Source organism: Myodes glareolus, chromosome 18 (assembly GCF_982192425.1).
Source record: "Myodes glareolus chromosome 18, mMyoGla1.1, whole genome shotgun sequence".
NCBI lineage: Eukaryota > Metazoa > Chordata > Mammalia > Rodentia > Cricetidae > Myodes > Myodes glareolus.
In genome coordinates, this window is record NC_142043.1 from 48,310,528 (window position 1) to 48,325,575 (window position 15,048).

Genomic DNA, 15,048 nt, shown 5'->3' on the forward strand with positions numbered 1-15,048 from the left:
TAATAAATCAACAGCTGTTCTTTTCTCTATACCAACAACACACATACGGAGAAAGAGTTCATGGGCACCACTATCCTCCCATTCACAATGGCCTCAAAGAAAATAAAATATCTAAGCATAAACCTAACCAAGGAAGTGAAGGACAACTACAGTGAAAACGTTAAAACTCTGAAGAAACAGATAGAGATACTAGAAGATGATGCTTATTCCCCAAGCATGATACAACTCTGACCCTGACCCACCAACTGGTTCATTCAGGCAACGTAAAGAAGGGGTGGGATTTGTTGGGGGCGGAGCTTAGTTCAAGCCATACCCACCAAAACACGGACACTTAGGGACCTCTCTGAGTTTGGGTACACACACACACACACACACACACACACACACACACACACACACCGGTACCCCCGACCAAACTCTCAGCACTCGGTCTCTCAGTTCCTGTGCCCTGTAAGAGTCCCATTTAGTGTCCTCTGGACAGGAGAGTCCAGGCAGGGGAGAGGGAGGTGCTGGCGGGCGACAAAGGAGCTCGCTGTGTGGCCTGGAGGCTCAGAGCTTTTGAAGGCCGATTTGCTCTGGCTGGGCCAGAGGAAGCCGGAGCTAATTTCCTCCCGAGGGGGTCTGTAGCCCTTCCTTCCTAGGGGAAGGAAAGTGGGGCGGGGGGGGGGGGGCGGTGAGGCTGCTGGACTTGCAGCTCCGGTGCCCTGCCACTGTCAGTCTTCTGTCTCCTCAAGTTCTTGACTCCTCCTGGAAGCCCCGTGGCTTCTTCACGGAGCACAAAGTAGATCCACCGAATAACACAGTGAACCCCAGTTTGTCCCTACTTTCTGGAGAGGAAAAAATGCACTTAGCTGCAGTTAAGCAAAGCTAAGAGCAACCTCGAGGCGGAGACACCCGCGGTCCTGGGGAGGAGGAAGGAAGCCTCGGCACAGCCATGCTTGGTGCAGCTGTTTGGACCTCTGGAGAGATGCTGTTTATTCTGTCCTCTCCGCAAGGAATGAGGTTCAAGAGATGCCCGGGTTTGCTAACCGCTCCAGAGAGTCCCATATTCCACTCAGGTTCTTGGCCACCCCAGCACCTGCTGAAGCTTCCAAGTATTGGGCCATTCAAGTTATCTCTTTTTAGATTTAGTTCCTTTTTTTTTCTTATTGCAGCTAGAATGTAAACTTAAAAATAAAATCTTTATTACATTTAATCAATTAATTTAGTGTGTGTGCTTGTTCTCATATATAGAGGTCAGAGGACAACCTTTTCATTCCTTCTATTATGTGGGTCTCTATCCAAGGATGGAACTCAGGTAACTAGACTCAGGAGAAAGTGCTTTTACCCAGTGAGCCCTCTACCTGGTCTTTTTGTTTTTTATTTTGCATGCCAAGTTCAAATAGTAGACTTTCAATAAAAACAAAGAAAGGGCAAAGGCCAGATGTGAGGAGCTGTGGGCTGGCACTTGGGGACAGAGGTGGTGACAGAAAGTGATGACGAGGAGCTGCCCTCAGCAGCCTGGAGTCATGTCTGCTCTGCTTAGATGACTCTGGAGGGGGGGGGGGGGCTTGGGACCTGTGCTTTGGCCGATGGTACAAGTTTCACCTCCCTGTCCACGTATAGGTCCCTATACACTCTCTCTCTCTCTCTCTCTCTCTCACACACACACACACACACACACACACACACACATACTCAAACACGGGCTCATATACTTCCTCTCCACACAAGCTCACACTCTCTTACACACACTCACATACACACTCACACACAATTCATTCACATATACAGTCATACATGCTTTTACACACACTCACACATTCACTCATGGATACACTCAGCCATACAAACATTTTCACACACTTGGACACAAGCTCATACACACTTTCACACACTCACTCTCTCTCACACACACATAATTCACTCACATACACACTCAGGTACACAGGTTTGTTCTCTCTCTCTCTCTCTCTCTCTCTCTCTCTCACACACACACACACACACACACACACACACACACACACACACGGTTCCTTTCTCCTCCTTCTTCCCCTCCCCTCCCTCTTTTCTGCAAGTCCCTCAGGAGTCCCTTTGTGAGGTAATTGGATTTCTCCCCTTGTTAGCTTGCAATGAAAATGTCATCTATTCCAGGCTACCGCCAGGGAGGGGCCAAGCCCCCATTCAACAACCAAGCCCAGAGCTGTGAAGCTATTCAGGCCTCCCAGCCTTCCAGTGGGGCAGCTGCAGGCTGTCTTCCCCGACAATGCCCCTCTTCCTCTCTGGCCTACCAGCATACCAGCCCGAGAGGAGCCTGACAGGAGCCTGACAGGGCTGGACCCGGGTGCCTGGATTCTGGGACTTCTGGGACTCACTTTGGTCAGGAAAGGAATTTGATTTTAAGTACAGCTTCCGATACCACCACCAACTTTGGGCACAAGGAATGGAGTGGGGGGATGATAATTCAACGACATTGGGGTGCACTCGAGAAGCTGAGAGACTGCAAAGGGCAAATGCTGTCTGAGGAAGACGGGTATTGGAATAACCAGTCATTGTCAACTTGACTGTATTTTGAATCACCATGGAGATGCATTTCCGAGTGACTGTGAACTTTCCAGAGGTTTAACTGAGAAGGGAAGAGCTTTAATGGATGTAGGGGGGCATCATCCCCACAATAGACAGAGGTGGCACCATCCCTATAGTGGATGTAGTTGGCACCATCCCCACAGTGGATTAGGTGGCACCATCCCTACAGTGGATGTAGGTGGCAACATCCCTGCAGTGGACGGAGGTGGCACCATCCCCACAGTGGGTGTAGGTGGCATCATCCCTACAATGGGTATAGTTGGCACCTCCCTACACCTAGAGATGTCACTGCCCACAGTGAGCTGAGCCTTCCTACATCAATCATCAATCAAGAAAATGCCCCACTGGCTTGCCCACAGACCATCTGGTTGGGGCAGCCTTCAAGGACATTTCCCCAGTTAGGCCTTATCTCCTAACGTTTCCAGCACGGTCCAAAAGAGTACCACTAGTTAGGAACCAAAGCTTTAACACACGAGCCTTTGGGGGACTGCTCCTATTCAAATCACGACAGAGTATGACGTACTCTAAGTTGGCCGGTGAAACTTGATGCTGAGGATGTCACAGATCCATCTTTCAAGTATTTACTGAGTCTCTTGTGTCACCAGAGCTGCACTGATGACAAGATGCCATCTGAAGTGGGGTTCTGTGGTCCCTGGTACTCAGTCATGGCAGACGGTCTCCTCCTGCTGCTGCTTCTTCAGCATGGGAGTCCCATCGAATTCTCCAGGAAACAGGTAGCTCTGATCTGCCTGCTGCCCCTGGAGCGCTCTCCTTCTCCTTCTCCTTCTCCTCCCCACCCCTTCTCTCTCTTTCAGTCAGGATTGATTTCTAAGATCCACTCTGACTGCCAGCAGAGTCCACGTGACTCTAAAAGGCTCTGATGCCTCAGGAGCATCCATAGCCCAGGCCAAACCAGCCCCAGAGGGCACCTGAGACCGAAGAGCAAAGCTCCAGCCCTGATTAATGATGCTTCAGCCTCTACTTTCCCAGCTCTGCCTCCAGCCTTAGTGTCCTTAGTGGATGCCAACCAGGCTCTTTCTAGTCACACGAAGTCTCTGGTTTCCTCTAGAGGTAGGGGCCAAGAATGTCATTTTGGCCAATGGAGAGGAGGACACTAGGGCAGCGAGAAGAAAGGGGATACAGTCACCAGCAGGGTGGCAGGCAGCACACGCAGGCATCCTTACATGCGGCACGGTCCCCCCTTGACCTATCCCACCCAGAGACCTCAGATGTTTCCTGGGGAGAGGAGACAGAGGCTCAGAGGGACACAAAGGTTTTACAAGGCTGGCAGCTGTGCAGGGTGCATCACGCCTTGTCCTCTGTGGATCAGTGGAGGCACACAGCAGGCCCAGTATATCCCAGGCCATTCCGGTGTGCTCCAACCACTGCCCATCATCCTCCAGTCAGTGTCCACTGTGCTCCTGGAACAATCTAAGCTCTGTGGAGACAATACACACACACACACACACACACACACACACACACACACACACACACATGAGCAGATAAAAATCCTGCTGTAGGTGGGGGATAGGGAGCCTGGCAATGCAATGCAGTAGCAATGTAAGTGCAGTAGCCAGTGTGTTATGGTGTGTGTGTGTGTGTTTGTGTGTGTGTGTGTGTGTGCACGCACACATGTGTGTTGCACCCTGCCATAGGCATTAGTGTGGGGAGAGTAGGTACTGAGTGCCCTTTCAAGAGCCCTCCCACGTCTAGTCTCCTGTCATCCTGGCAAGGTAAGGGTGGCTACCCTCCTGTCAGTAGGTGAACAAGTGGCCCCACAGACTCATTCTGGCATAGGCGTCCTGTCCCTCTCCTCAGTTTCCTCCCAGCCTTCATAAATGCCCAAGGCCCAGACTTCCCTCTGGTGGCTACGTAATGAAGGGAAAAGGGCTGTGCCAGGGAGAGGAATTACACTCACGAGGAGAGAGCACAAAAGATAAATAGGTGGCCTTAGTCCTTCTGTGTCAGTGAGACACAGGCAGAGGCCTTCAAGTCCTCGCCCTTCTGCTTGTTCTCCCGACTGTGTGATTTTGGTGAGTCACCCGGTCTCCCTAAGCCCCTAGGGTCCTGGCTGGACACACTGTCCTGTAACAGCCACCAACCATAGTAACCTTAGTTACTACTGCCTCCCTCCCCTCGTCTGTGCCATCCATTCACTCAACGATTTTTTTGAAGCAGGCTCTCATTTAGCCAAGATTTGCTGCAGACTCAATGTGCAGCTGAGGCAGGCCTTGAATTCCTGGTCCTCCTGCCTCCATTTATTCCCCAGTGCTGGGATTACAGGCCCGTGCCAACACACCGGGTTTGAACAGTTATTTATTGAGAAAAGCCCTTACACGCTAGTGGCTGTGGTGATTTTAGCCTACCTCACCTGTGGCTGCCCTTCTGGGTGAGGAGGTGGGGCCTAGGGCTCGCCCCACCTGATTCCCAGGTGAGGCTTGGCTTCTGGAAGCCGAGTTGCAGAGCGCTGGGCTTTGAAGCGTGCGGGGACAGCGCTACCTAATGGCTATATGTTTCCATTGCTGCTGCTTGCCTTCCTGGGCTTTTAAGACTGCAACTCTGGCTCCCCCTAGGGGCTTCTAGGCATGATTGTAGGATACTGTTAAGTACAGGAGAATTCGCCTTCTGGCAGCATGAAGGCTCTCTCTAAAATTCCTCCCCAGAGGGTGACATAAATAACATCTAACCCTTCTCCTAAGATGGCAAGAACAAACCAAGGCTCAATTCTACCAAAGTTCAGTCCTGGGAATCAGTGAATTTATCGGGCGTTCTTACAGGGGATAGGCGAGGGGTTCCTTACAGGAGTGTGGGTGCTCCTCCTGCAAAGGGCTGACCTGGAAAGCCTTCACCCTGCAGGAATGATGACTCACTCATAGCTGCATAAATGGAGCTCCAGAAAAGTAGGCATGTGCCACGTAGGAAGACTCGTTATTTTTATTTATGTGTATGTGCCTGCTAACCTGTATGTGCACCAATTATGTGCCTGTGGAGACAAGAAAAATGTTGGATCCCTGAAACTGGAGTTACAGACAGCTAGCTATAAACCAGTATGTGGGTGCAGGGATTGAAGATGATTCTTCTGCAAGAACAACCAGTGCTCCTAAATACTAAGATTGGGGAGAAAAACATTTGCATATTATACATATGCAATAAAAGGCTTACATAGAATATATAGAGTTCTCCAAATTCACTAATATGAAAACAAAAGGTCCAGTTTATTATTATTATTATTTGTGTATGTGCACATGTGAGCATGTGCGCATGATGTATATGTATGAACGTTTGTGCCATGAAACAAGTATAGAGGTTTGAGGACAACTTGAAGGAACTGGCGCTCTCCTGTTATGTGGATTCCAGTGACTGAACTCAGGACATCAAGCTTGAAATCAAGTGCCCTTAACGACAGAGCATTCTTGCCTAGCCACTTACATGTTTTTGCAAAGATGTGCAAATGTTCACAGCTTTGCAATAACAAAATAAAGTTGTTGCTGAACATAGCAGCCCACATCTTTAATCTCAGGAGCATCTTTGTGAATTTGAGGCCAACCTAATCTCCACAGTGAGTTCCAAACCAGCCGGGGCTTCACAAGACTGTCTCAAAACAAACAAACAAACAAAAACAAAAAACACCCCAAAAAGGTAAACAGCAAAGTCCATTGATTGGTAAATGCATAAATTAACTATGGCATGTCGGTACAACGGAGTACAACTCAGTCACAGAAATGAATGACTTTTAAAATAATGTTATATGAAAGTAACCGGATCCCAAAAAGAGTGCATGTGAACCTAGTCTTGTAAAAACTTTAGAAAAAAACAGACTGATACACAGAGACAGAAAGCAGATAGGGGCCGCCTAAGTGGGGAGCAGGCAGTGCTGAGGAGTGAAGACAGACATTAAAAAGAAATCCCACACTAGCTCAGAATTGAGTGTAATAAAGGGTTATTTATTTAGGGATAGACTCACAGATCACAGTCCTCTGCTCAAACAGGGAACAGCAACCTAATCCAGCAGCCGGAAGAGAGTGTGAATCCATGTTTTACATTGGCATTTATAGTATAAGAGGCCATGCCTAAGTGGGCTGGTATCTTAAAGGCTACTGACTGAAGGATTTCCTATAGCACCTCCCCCTTTTGTTTAAATAAGAGAATTCTAAGCTTAATACAAAATTATATACAATAAGAACAAATATCAAGTATAAAAATTAGAATTACAACCAGCATAAAAAATATCAAGCAAGAAACATGTAATAAATGTTTCAATAATTATCCTATCCTAAGGAGTCTAAGTCTTATATTATAAATAACTTGGCCAAGTCATGAGAGGAAAATAACTACAACTATCTAGTCTTAAACCCCGTCAAAGACCTGAGAAGGGAAATAATATTACTTGAGTAAGCAGGAAGTACTATCAAGCAACTTCCAAAATCTGCAACAAATGACAGAGACAACTGGCTACTTGGGAAATCACCCAAAATCTCATTTGCAACATTGGAACAACCAATTTTGGCTAAGGCCTAGAGTAACTGACAGACCATTTTCAGAGGGAGGAAATTTTTCAAAACTGTCTTACCCTATCTTAGCAGGATTTGACAGTCTTTTTTTTGTATCCTGCTTGTCCTGTCCAGACATCGTGCATTTTGTCAGTGGCCAATACATGGGCAGTTCCTTGCCCAAAGGTCAATTTTGCCAAGAAGAAAACAAGTTCCAAGGGGAGCGTCTTTGGTGCTCAACATTCTCTCGGGAATAGATTGGTGCTGCCAAGAGCAATCATGTCTCATGTCAACAGAAACCTAAATTATTTAAATGCCATAGTCTACAGCTCTTTGAAGTAGTTGAAGATTTCCTATATATGCAGAATACAATCTCTATGTATCTAAAGAATCTGATTAGTCTAACTATAAGTATGACAAGCATGGATGACTATTGACCTATAATTCTTAACACTTACATAACTTAAAGACTAAGACTTCATTTTAGAACATTAAACAATCTTTAAACAAATGTGCAACAAATGAGGACAGTGACCTCAAAATGTAAACAATGTGTAAGTATCTTGATCAGAGGTAGAAACGTATATTGCAATATGATAAAAATGTCCTAAAATTATATTAATATACAAAATATATTAAACAGGTAGAAGCATGCATGTATACAATATGACAAAATAACTTTGCAAAGGTATACACATATTTTAGACAAAATAGAAACATATTCAATATAATTTAAATTTGTATCAATGTACAAAAATCTAAACCAATGTAAATTGCCTACAAATAATAACTTACAAGTATTCACTCTATTACTCACTATTATTATTAGTGTGAGTAAGCTCACACTAATCTATTTTTCCATCCAAGTTCCCTTTTTTTTTTCAAAGAGATTCCTGAGCCTACATAATTTCCTCCCCAACCCTATAACAATTATAATCAACCTCTAATTGATGCTCCTAACCCTGAGGACAAACTTTGAGAGAGAGGACGTCATCTTCTAGAATTACTCCAAGATGGATTTGATGTTCTTTCTATGGGATCAGGTGAAAGTAAAATGATGGTTAAGTTTCAAGATTACTGTCTGGTATAATTGCAAATAGTCTCTGAGTATTCGGTAGGATTTTACTGAGGTACCTATTTGGAGTTTTGGCCAGAATGTTGTAAAAAGGTGCACCATTTCAGCTAACCAAGTTGAAACCATCTTGAACAGCTGGTACCCAAAACAGGTCTTATAGTAGCTCTATCAGCATCATGACATCATATCAACCAGGTGGAGTTGTTGTTTGGCCCCATCTTCTTCCTGGGAACTTCAAATATTACTGCAGGAAAATTCATTGTTCATTGTAGAAAACTTAAACATTAGTTATATAGACATATATTCAATGAAAGGTATGATAAAGACAAAAATAAGTATGAAGAAAAGTAAATTTGTTTCTAAATTCTTTCTTCTTTCTGTCCCAGATGACTCCTGACATGCGACAGAAACTCTGAATTTTTCTTTTAAGAACATGCTTGGATTGAGAGAAGGACAGAGCCATTGTCCAACTTCAAAGCCAGCTTTGATTTTTAAGTGAGTCATGACTATTATTCTAATTACTATCCTGAGATTCTTATCCTTAGATGACATGTCCTCATAAATCATAATTCTCTTTGCTTGGTGATCCTATCTGGGTAATTATCTTTTCCTCTTTAGGCATCTAGATGTCCAGGGTCTCTTAATTTTTTGAAGATGAATATTTTCTCGCAAAGACAAGAACAGAATCCGCCCCAAGTCTTTTGAGGTTTCCTTACCACCTGATTGTTGTCACTATTGTGGATAAGCTGACATTTCTCTTTCTCAAGAGATTTCTCTTTTTCAAACCGAATCTTTATTAATTTTGATGGTATCCATAGCTTTTCTTCTCCTGTTGAAAGAAGAGTATAAACCCTTCCCCAACATAGCACATCTCCTGGTTTCCATTGTGAGGTCAACACAGCATTGAAATACACTGGGCTGATTTAATTCAGAAGCTTTTTCTATTATCCAATGTCTCTCTGCTGTTGTTGTTCCTTTCTCATTAGCATTGAGAAAATTCAAGGTTAATAAAACATTATGTAATCTATTTCTGGGGTTATTTTCCATCCCTTTCTGTTTGCTTAACATATCCTTTATAGTTCAAATTGTTCTTTATATAACTGCCTGACCTGTAGGATTGTTTGGTATACCTGTAATATGCTTTATATTATAATAAGCAAAAATTTTTCATTTTCTTAGAGACATATGCTGGACCATTGTCTGTCTTTATTTGTGCAGGTATACTCATGAAGGCCATAACTTCTAATAAATATGTCATTACTGAATCAGCCTTTTCTGAGCTCAAAGCAGTTGCCCATTGAAAACCTGAATAAGTGTCAATAGTATGCTATACATATTTTAATTTTCCAAAATCTGTAAAGTGGAACACATTCATCTGCCAGATTTCATTCCTTTCAGTACCCTTTGGGTTACTCCCTGAAGGTAGCAGTGTTTGGTTATAGAAAGAGCAAGTAAGACATCTCTTTCAATATGCAAGACAACTCTTTCTGCATATTGGGAATCAGTAACTATATTGAGAAGTTCTTTAAAATCCCTTAGTACCACGAAAATAGCATATAATTCTGCCTTTTGGAGAGAATCATAAGGGCTTTGTTCCACCTTACTCAAATCTTCTGATTTGTAACCTGTTTTCCTGATTTATTTGCATCATATAGAATGTATGGGCTCCAGTTATTGGTGTGTCCCATACAGTGCAGGGAAGGATCCAAGTAGTTCTCTTTATAAGGTTAATCCTAGCACTTTTGGATTAATAATTGTTATTAATCTCTCTTAAAAATTAGCACAATCTCTTTTCCAAGGTTCATTGTCTTCCTATAATTTTTAAATTTCATTAATAGTAAAAGGCACTATAATCTCTGCCGGGACTCTACCAGCTAGTCGACAAAGTCTCAATTTTCTTTTTATAATTAATTCAGAGACTTTTTCCACACATTTTTAAAATTTTTTACTTGGTTTATGTAGTAAAAAGTTACATTCTAAGATAATATCTTCCCTTGCGTTAAAATTCCTGTAGGAGAAATTCTGGAAGGCAATATAACTAGAATGCAATTAAGATTTGGATTCACCCTATCCACATGTGCCTCCTGTAATTTTTCTTCAATGACCATCAATTCCTTTTCCACTTCAGCTGTTAATTCTCTGGGACTATTTAAGTCTTTGTCACCATCTAAGGTTTTATTTAAATAAATTATTAGATCAGGTGTTATTCTAACAGCTGGTCATAGACTGGAAATGTCTCCTAACAATCTTTGAAAGTCATTAAGAGTCAGCAATCAGTCTCTTCTAATTTGAGCCTTTTGTGTTCTAATTTTCTGTAAACCTCTTTTATAAACTAGATAATTGACAGAATCTCCTCTCTGTATTTTTTCAGGAGCAAATTGTAGTCCCCATTTTGGCAAAACTTTCTTTACTTTCTTAAACAATCTAAAGTATCTACGTTTGAATAAGATAGCAAAATATCATCCATGTAATGGTAAATTATAGACTTAGGAAATTTTTTATGTATTATTTCCAATGGCTGACTTACAAAGTATTGGTATTGGGCATTCCCTGTGGGAGTATGGTCCACTGGTATCTTAGTAGGCTGAGAATTATTATAAGTAGGCACTGTGAAGGCAAATTTTTCTCTGTCCTTTTCTTGTAAAGGTATAGTGAAGAAACAATCTTTCAAATGAAAGAGGCCATCCTTTTGGTAATAGAGAAGGCAGAGGAATTCCAGATTGTAGAAGGCCCATAGGTTGATTTACCTTATTGACAGATAAGATCTTAGATCTGTCACCATTCTCCATTTACCAGATTTCTTTTTAACAACAAATAAAGGAAAATTTCAAGAACTGGTTGATTCTTCAATATGGTGAGCATCTTGTTGCTCCTCTACCAGCTGTTTTAAAGCCTGCAGTTTGCCTTCTGTTAAAAGCCACTGTCTAACCCATATTGGTTTCTCAGTTAACCATTTTAAAGGTAGGACTATTGGTTTCTCTAAAGGTTTGCTAGTTTCTTTGTGTTCTTGTACAACCTGAATGACTGGTGACCCTTGTGTATAGTATTTTATAATATCCCAGAAATATGAGTTTCTAGGACTGTAGGAATGTTAATCTGGGTATTCCATTGCTGCAGCAGGTCATGATTCCAAAAATTCACTGTAATACTAACCATGCATGGCCTCAGCCTTCCTCACTGTCCTTCTGGCCCTATGTATTCAACCCATCTTGTGTTTTGTTTCACTTGAGATAGGGTTCTAATTCCTAGGAATTGAACATCTGCCTTTTGAAGAGGCCAATTTGGATGCCAAGATTCTGGAGTAATGATACTCATGTCCTCACCTGTGTCTATCAAACCCACAGTTACAATGGCATTTATAAGCACTCTTAGCTTTGGTCTTTGATTATTTATAGAAGTCTGCCAGAATATATTTCCTATTGGAATTTTTTATTCATCCTCCATGTTTATTCCATCATCCAGAACAGTATGGTTTTTTACAGAAGGCTCTGGATTTTTTAATTTGCCTGGTGAGACATGTTCCACAGTGACTGGGAATGACTGGATCACTTTTGACTTGGGAGTCTGTGAGAGGCCCCCCAAAAAGTTTCCTGATGTTATCAGATTGCTTTGTCTGTCTTTTGTTGATCTGCATTTATTGGTTCAATGTCAGCCTTTGCCACACCTTCTACATAATCCAGAAGGTTGGTACCTTTTGGTTTTGCCATTTCCAAAGGAGACATTATTTCTAGGAATTTCTTGCCTACAATCCCTTCTCAGATGCACTATTCTACCACAATTAAAACATTTGGCATTTTGATGTCTCCTCATACTTTTGTAAATTTCTTCTCCTACCCAAGATTCAGTATTATAGTCGAATGCCTCAATGTCCATTTATGCAGGATCCATTCATCTATTGGTGCTGATCTAACCTTTAAAAGTCCAAGTGTCTTTTTGCATTCTAAGCTGCCATTTTCAAAAGCCAGAATTTGATAAGTACTTATCTAGCTTATGGGTCTGTTTCTCCTATTTGTACAGCCTTAGTTAATCTTTGTAAAAAGTCACTAAAGGGTTCTCTCTGGCTCCATTTAACCCTGATATATGATTCATTTTCCGAGTTCTTGAATCCTGTCCCAAGCATTTAAGGCTGATTTGTGGCATAGGGACAAGATTTGTTCATCATAAAGAGCTTGAGTCTGTGGGTCAACATAAGTGCCCTTGCCAAGAATTTGATCTTGGGAAGTCTCAAGTCCTTTTGCTTTTCCCTGTTGTCCTAAAATTTTGCCTCTTCTTGTAAATAACATTTCCACAGCAGTTGGGGTCCATCATCCAGGACTGCTATAACTAACTGAAGCCAGTCGTATGACATGGCTTTAAAATACTAGAAGCCCATGTCTTTATCATCTCCCTAACAAATGCCAAATGCAAGCCATCAGTTACAACAGCTTGCTTAATTTCTTTTAGAGCATTCATTCCTATAGGTATCCATCTACCTTCTTTGGATCCTTTTGGGCATTTAGAACTTGATGCTTTGTCAGAGTAGATTACAGGGTAAGAAACTAAAACCCTGGGTAAGTCATCTCTGACAGGTACTGGCAATGTTAAATCCTGCCCTTATACCTTCTTTCCCTGCTAATCAGCTCCAAAAATTTCCTCAGTCATTTTAAATCTTTTTACTACTGTCTTTTGTAAAGCCTGAGTCTCCTGGCCTGTAAATATCTCTAGTGATTTCATTGAGGCACATAGCCTCTGGTTCTCATCCTGCACATGTGATTCTAAGGTCTGAAGTTTTTCCTATAAAGATAACATCTCATCCTTGGACATTATATGGATAGTATGCAGATAGCCTTCCTGGAGAGATACTCTATCTGCTAACCTATCATAACTTTTTAACAGATTTTGATTGTCAAATTCAACAGTATGGATTCTTTTAGATAATTTCTCAGTACCCTTTGACATAGATTGAATTTTGTCTGTAAAATTAATGTTATCCTTTTCAGGAGTATTAATTTTTTCAGGTAACTGTTGATTTTTTTATGGTATTAATCCTGTCAGCTAGCTGTTAATTATTAATCTGTAAAGACTGTATTTTTTCTAAAAGTGCCTCATTCTTGGCTCTGTTATTAAACCATTTTCTTAAGGATATAATATGATGCAAAAAACTGGGCCCCAATATCCAATAAATGGATTTATCACAATAACCATATAAGCCTTGCAGAATACAATCCATTGTATCAGCAAAAATGTTACTAAAATTTTCTATGATTATATTGTCTACCATTATATAACTTTCAAGTTTATTGATTTATTAATCGACAGTTAATCAAATAGTTACCTGTGTTATGAGACCTGGTGAATTGTTTTATGTGTAATAGTCTTTATTGTGCAGCAGGCAACCCGTGGTGGTACAACTCGTGGTGGCACGAATGGCCCTGCGCCACTTTGGTTTTCAGCCTTGGTGCTGGTTAAATACTGACAAATATGCTTTGCTTGACAAATCAAAAGCAATTAAATCAATTCCATAGACAGAACAAGGAGCCCAGAACTCAGGAGCAGGGGCACAAACCATAAGCTGTGCAAGTTGTCATGGGGTAGGTAACGTGGCAGTGGGGCTGGGCTTGGGAAATTTCCAAGTCACCTCGCACTTAGCTCTGCTGTGGCAGGGGTTTTACAAAAAAAGTGCTTAGTAGGTGAAAGCAAGACAGGTGGGCAGGGGTGGGAGACCTCCTGGGCCGTGGACTGTTTGTGGGCCTTTGGACCAGTCCACCCGGCAGGTATGGAGTTGGGGTCCATGTGGGGTGCCAGATGAAGATGAATGCTAAAAAGAATTCCTACACCAGCTCAGAATTGAGTATAATAAAGGGTTATTTATTTAGGGCTAGACTCACAGATCACTGTCCTCTGCTCGAACAGGGAACAGCAACCTAATCCAGCAGCCGGAAGAGAGAGCTAGCACACATGCTTTACATCAGCACTTATAGTACAAGAGGCCACGCCTAAGTGGGCTGGTATCTTAAAGGCTACTGGCTGAAGGATTTCCTCCAGCAGGGGAGGACTAGGAAGAAGGGATTAGGAGAAAGTTGTAAGCAGAGACCCACGTTGGGCACCAGATGATAAAGGAAGTCAAATGATTACCATTTATTATCAGCAAAATCTGAGCACAATTATCACAAGACAGAATGGAGAATGAGCTGAGTCACCAGCCGCTCCACTGCTGCTGTTCCTCGTTCCAAAGGGCGCACAGGGTCCACACATCCCTCAGCTCCGCCTTATCTTTTGGTCATGTCCATTCCCAATGCTAACCCCGCCTCTTAGACCAAAATGCTCCCTACAATTAGTTAGTGGACCAGTGACAGAATTCCTGGAACAGAACGTTCTTTAGAGCAATGAATGTGTTTATTATCTTAGATTGCACTGATGCTTCCATTGGCTCTGTCTGCCTCTTTAAACACTGGAGTCCCATCTCAGTTACTTTTCTCATTGCGATGACAGCATACCTGAGACAAGCAATTTAAGAAAGGGTTTATTTTGACTCACAGAAGGAAAGGCAAAAGGTGGCAGGGATACAGGACAAAACTACAGAGGTGTTTTATTTTTAATGCAATCCTCCTGCCTCAATCTTCTAAGTGCTGGATTACAGGCATGCATCCCCCATGCCTGGAAAATTTGTATCCACTTGCATAAACTTTAAAAGGAAGTTTCCAGACAGTTTTTGGAATTTTCACGTGCAGTCAGTGCCCTGGGCTGGAGAAGTTTAGAGTAGAAGGCTGAGTATGCAAGCCAGAGGACCCTGTAACAGGCAGGGACTGAGGGATGCTGGGAGAACCTGGCAGTCAGCGTTTGCTTTGATATGTCAAGTAGGCACCTCAGCCATGTCCCAGGTTTGAAATGCAATTGTCAGCATTCCCAAATGTATTCTCCTCAAAACTGTCAGAC